Here is a 6,159-nt window from a genome sequence, read left to right on the forward strand (position 1 = left end):
TCAATTGTACATTCATTCATTCATTCAACATACAACACTTTTTTTGTGTATGCAAGTCATGCTATTAGGCATCTGTGGAATATTCATTTGCAGTAGCCATGACCCTGACTTCAAGAAACTCCCTAGTGGTTGGGGGCCTGGGTGGCTCAGTCAGTTAAGCATCTAACTCTTAATTCCAGCTTAGGTCATGATCTCAGGGTCTTGAGATTAAGTTCTGCATTCATCATGGAATCTGTGTGTCTCTTTCTTTCTCTCAAATACATAAATAAAATCTTAAAAAAAAAAGAAAAAGAAAAAAAGAAAAGAAGCTCCCTAGTGGTTAAAGAATGTAGATCCAGTGGAAAAATTTCTAAGTTTCTGTAGAAGTTTCTAATACAGAAGTTTCTGAAGAACAAGGATGATTTCGATCCTTTACTAGATGTAGCAACACTCTTCATCATCAAAGGCATTCCAGGTAGGTTTACAAAATGTTTCTGCTTATTGACTAACATGTAGAGAGAAGAGAGCATTTGGGTATGCTTAGCAAGTTCTCCATCCACTATCACTGATTTAATTTGGGCAGGAAAGAAGGAGACTTTTGGTAAAGCTAATCTGGTCTCAAGTTGCTGAGATCACCTACATAACATAATAAAATATATAGCACTTTTTGAACTCAGATTTCCCCAATCAAATCCAATGACCACATGTTCGTGATATGACTGATTTCTCTCTGGGCTAGTTGGCATTCTCCATTTAGGGTTTATTTTTTCACTTGGTGCATTAAAACCCTGGCCTTGTAAAATAACTATAGATTCTTTCTATTTTAAATCTGTTACACTGAGGCTTTCCTATAAGTTGGAAACTCTTTTGAGATTGTTTTGGTTTAGCAGTAAAAGAAATGTATGTTGTATGGCCTTTGATACATGATAACATGGTAATAAGTCACATTCATTTGGCCCTTCTTTTCCTGCTAAATGTGTGATCCTCTTGTCCCAATCTTTCTCTCGTTCCCAATCTGTATCTCTTTTACCCTTTCGAATTCTGCTTTATCCTTAAAACTTTCCTAAATCCTGTGGCAGGATGTAGGTAATAACCCTATCCCATGTGTAGCATTATAGCTCTTGGCATATCTCAAGTAGTATATCACCACAAAAAGAAAAGATGGAAAGACTGTCTTTCCCACTTAACTTTGAGTATTTCCATCTATCTGTCCTTTTCTGACAATGTCTGGATGTTTGGTAATTCTTACTTGTGAGTGCAATCCATTTAGAGGATATATTTAGAGGGACACACACAGCCTAGGTCTCCCTAGATGGTTTCCTTTAATTTAACAACCAGATTTACTCATGTCTAGAGCTTTTTTTTTTTTTTTAATATAATAGTGTTATTTCTTCTGGAATGTGAGCTCCTAGTTGATAATTCAAAACAAAGACAGAAAAATACTTTTTCATCAGATTTTATTATTTTTGAATCTTTATTATTTTGTTATTTTAAAATTTTGCTTATTTATATATTTATTTCTTGGCTCCAGAAAGCTTTAGTGTTTCCATTTGGTCCAGCATTTGTGAGAGGGCTCCAAGGTAGTTAAAATGCTGCTTAATGGCTTTAGGGAGAAGCTCAGGCACAAGCCCAGACACTAGGAGGATGCCAGAGGGGTCCCTGAAAGACTGCTGGGCTTCAGAGGCTCCTAGTTATGCTTAAGGGTGAGCTTTTTAAAGAGATCCTTGCCCAGCTCAGCCAGCCTACAGAGATTAGACAGGTGGTCCCCCATCTTGTTGATGAGTTTCACCTGCTCCTCTAGGAAGTAGTTGTCAGGAAGTCACAGAGATGGGTGTGTGTGTGGACTGAACCCAAGGCATACAGATCCCAAAGAGCCTGGTTCAGGTTCTCCAGAACCAGGGCAGCTTCCATGGCATCCAGGGTTTTATGCCACTCATCTCAAGATGGCTTCTGCACATCCTGGAAGAGGGTGTAGAGGCTGAACTGGTTTTACATCTTCAAGAGCACATGTGCTTCTCCTCAGCCAAGGGGCACGCCCTGCAGGACCACATCCTCCTGGTGGGAATAGAAGCCCACAGAGAGGAAGATGTAGGAGGCCCTCAGATGCACATGGACCAGGCAGTTGATGGCAGCTTCCCCCTTGGTGGAATAATTCTGAAAAATCTGAGAGATCATGGTTGATGGTAATAAGGAGTTAAACTCAAAATAGGGTGTTAGCTGGTCCTGGAGGCAGAAGGTGACCAAGAAGATGGCTCTGAAGGCTTTGACTGGAAAAAAGGTGGGTGGGTGGTCTCAGGCTGGTAGAAGGGGCATCCTGGGTCTGTTCGGTCCAGACACTGTTGAAGCAAGAGGCAGATCTGCGGGACAGCTCAGTGCCCTGCCTTAATGCATTGGATTGTAAAAGTAATACTATTGAGAAAGAATAAATACTTCAATGTTTCATTCAATTTACATTTTTAAAAATAATTTTTTATTTCTCTTAAATCCGATAGAACATTTTGTTGACTTAAAAAGTACATTATGCTGATTGTTTCAGTTTTACATCTTAGTCAATGTACATAATACACTAAGAAAAAAAAGTAAAATTTAATTAATTACCATTAGTAGCTTTTCTGAATTTCAGTTGGCTGATAGCTCTTTAATTAACTGAATCACTTTTTACCATTTTGCAGAGGTACAGGCAAAACTAACAATCACAAACAGTATGAAGTCCTTAGAATTCACTGGGGACTCCTATTTTTAAAGAATATTACCTAAATCTTTGTCTGGTGACATCACTCAATGTTGCCCTAGCTACTTCAGTAACTTGTCAAATATGATAAATAATGCTCAATTTATTTTTATTAAAAATCACAGTTCATTTTTCAAAAATGAAAAACCATCTTGATATTAATTCATTGCTAAGCATAGGACAGGGTGATTCCAAATTAGCGCTTCACTCTGTTTGTGGCCAACATGAAAAAGCTGGGGCCTTTCACATTTGATGACAGGAGAGGCACAGTTGAAAGAGTCAAGTTCTTTGTTAGCTCATATAATATTAAAACTAACTAATATTTTGATCCATTAAAAAAATTCTGAAGTGCAAGTCAGAAAAAAGACAAAATTTTTCCAGAAAAAAAAAAACAAACTAAATTGTGTTTCAGGTTTAATATTTTGTGTATTCTCATATACAATTCATCCTAACAATTCATTTTACTTATAATTATTTAAAATTCATTTTACTTATAATTATATTCAACAAGTACAGAGACTTCTGTAGGGAGAAAACAGGTGTGTTGGGAAAAACTTTGAAAATCCTTTAATTTTTATGTAAGAAGTATACATTTTGTCCTTTGTATTTTTCCTTTCATTAGAAATACTTTCTCTACAGGTATAGAAAAGGCACTCTAATAAAGAGAACTCAACTGATTTTGCTTGGTGATTATCTTGACATAGTTGTTCATATCTTCTAGTCCTATTAAATAATAAAGATAGGAATTTTTTAAAAATTAAAGAAAATACTCCATAGCTTACAACATTATTTATTCAGTAAAGATGTGTGAGGGAAGATAAAAATCTGTGCATAACGAACATCCAAGGCCTTTGAACTTGGTCGAGATTCATAAATAACTCACCATTTTGGCCTCCATTTTACTATCTTCCTTCACAGAAGTTCCTCCTGGAAAGAAAAGCTTCTGTGTATATGGAAACTGCCAAAGTTATTTCTTAAAATTGTGCAAACAAAATCATTCAATGAAATCAATTCCATAAATTCCAAAAACGGTTCTAAGCGCAAGAAGATGGAGAAAATCTTTAACTTTGAAGGGACTATTTCAAAAGCTTTTTTTTTTTTAACAGTGAAAAACCCATCTGTGCATTTTTCCAACTGAAAAGTTTAATTTTTTCATTTTGTGGGGGCAGATGTGATCAATAAAAAACAAACAAAAACCCAAAACCCCCCAAAACTCTGCATATGACTGAAGAAAATAAGAGAAGTATCACAGAGTCATATTTTAGTAGTTAGCCTGGTCTTAGGAGTTGAAGAAGTATGTTTTAAAAATGAGATCCAAATAACACAGACAGGTTTATTCTGTGCCAGATAAGCTGAGCTCTAACTACCTTTCCAAACATCCCCTTCCCAGCATTGTTCAGGATTATGGATGACAACAAGATAAATTTGCATGTGATTTGGCAGGCAGAAGTGAGGGAGCAGTGACAGTGTTTTCTGTTTTAGAGTTGGTCAGGGGCACTGAGCACGTGGCAGTGTTGGCTTACTTTGCTGGCAAGGGTCAACACGCAGGCATGTGGCTCCTTTCTCTCCTGCTGGATTTTCTCCCGTGGGTTCTCTGAATCCTGTGCTGGGCACATGAACAGGTCTGTGCTCAAGAGAATTAGCTTTTCCTTCAGGGCAATCCTAGCATTGAAGCTGATAGAAGAGGCTAGAGACGGGTGCAAGTTCTAGCTTATTCTCGTGGTTCTGGTTTCTCATTGTTTTCTTTCATCTTTTTTTCATCTTTCATCTTTCTTTCAGCTTTTTTTCATGACCTCTAGACCAAGAGTCATACTTCTTCAGGCTCATCCTCAGACTCAGAGACAATAGCCTTGCATGGACTTCTTTACCACCTCCATTCCTCCTTAGAGTTGAATTCCCATAAGTTCTTTATTCAGTATTATTTGTAATGGTTCTTACCTACAGCACAGCTGATCTGATGGAGCCTTCAGTGACCCACCGAGAGTTTTGCAAAACAGTGGATTACCAATGTCTGGAGTGAGGGAGAATTTAAGATTTGAGATGATGGTGGCAGAAATTGAGAGAAAAGAGTTACATGACACAGGTCATCAAACACCTTAAATTTTATGATGGATTTGTATATATTTTATAGAATGAATCTCTTAGAAGGTAAAATGGAATATAGAAAAGAGATTGAATGCATGGATGTTTTCACTAGTTCTTTAAGAACTAGTTTACAATAGTTACTTATTAAGAGAATCTAATTTTTAGCTGGACTTGTGACTTCAGGAAAAAAATTATATTTCTTAGCCACCTTACAGTTAAAGATAGCTAGTTTATGGCCAATAGACTCTAAGCAGAAATGTGTGTGCAATTTTTAGCATATATGTTTAGAATGAGGAAGATACCATTTTACTTTTTAGCCCTTCCTTTTTCCTGCTGATCAGTATGTTGAAAAGATGGGTGGAGTTTGAGCTGTTGTCTTCACCCATAAAGTGAAAGCTTTATGCTCAGTCCAGTGGAATAGCAGGATTGAAAGAGTCTGAGTTCCAATATTTTTGTGAAGCCTCCTGATCAGTTCTGGAGTTCTTATATCCAAACTCGACATAGTGAAGAAATACACATCAACTTTATTTTATTCACTGTCGTTTTGAGTTTTGGGTCTCTCACTTAATCATATATGCTTAATAGGGACATTATAAGTAAAAATTATACGCTTTAAGTATACAACATGATGTTTTGGTATATACATATATAGTGAAATGAATACTGCAGCCAAGCTAATTAATATATCCATCTCTCCTCATAGCTAACTTTTTTTTGATGAAAGCATTTGAAATCTAAACAATTTCTAGTATACAGAAGAGTGGTATTAACAGTAGTCATCATTAGAGCTGTACATTAGAGCTGTACATTAGCTCTCTAGAACTTATTGATCCTACACAACTGCAATTTTGCATCCCTTGACCAACATCTCTCATTTCTCCCACCTTTCTACTTTCTGCTTCTGGAATCAAGTTTTTTTAGATTTCGAATATAAGTGACATCATGCAGTATTTTTCTTTTTGCACTATTTCACTTAGCATAATGTCCTCTAACATCATCCATGCTGTTGCATATGGCAGAATCTCCTTTTTTAAGGCTGAATAATATTGCACTGTATGTGTATATCACAATTTTAGCCATTCATCCATCAACAGACACTTAGGTCACTTCTTTAGCTTGGCTATTGTGAATAGTGTTGCAGTGGACATGCGTGTGCAGATAACTCTTTGAGGTAATAATTTCATTTCCTTTGGACATATACCCAGAAGAGGGATTGCTGGATTATAACTATGTTATAACTATATAATATATATAATATAATATAATTATAATATACAGTATAATATATAACTACTAATATTATAACTATATAATAATAACTACATATAACCTTTCTAATGGTTTTTTTCTTAAGTACAAAGAGA

At 36.1% G+C, this 6,159-nt stretch overlaps 1 pseudogene; it reads right to left on the reverse strand.

The window, feature by feature from the left end:
• Positions 1 to 1,666: 1,666 nt before the first annotated feature.
• Positions 1,667 to 2,154, reverse strand: LOC116874543 (annotated as a pseudogene).
• Between the last annotated feature and the right edge of the window lie 4,005 nt (positions 2,155 to 6,159).

The sequence above is a fragment of the Lontra canadensis genome, unplaced genomic scaffold (assembly GCF_010015895.1).
Source record: "Lontra canadensis isolate GAN:19392208 unplaced genomic scaffold, GSC_riverotter_1.0 scaffold37, whole genome shotgun sequence".
NCBI classification, from domain to species: Eukaryota; Metazoa; Chordata; class Mammalia; order Carnivora; family Mustelidae; genus Lontra; species Lontra canadensis.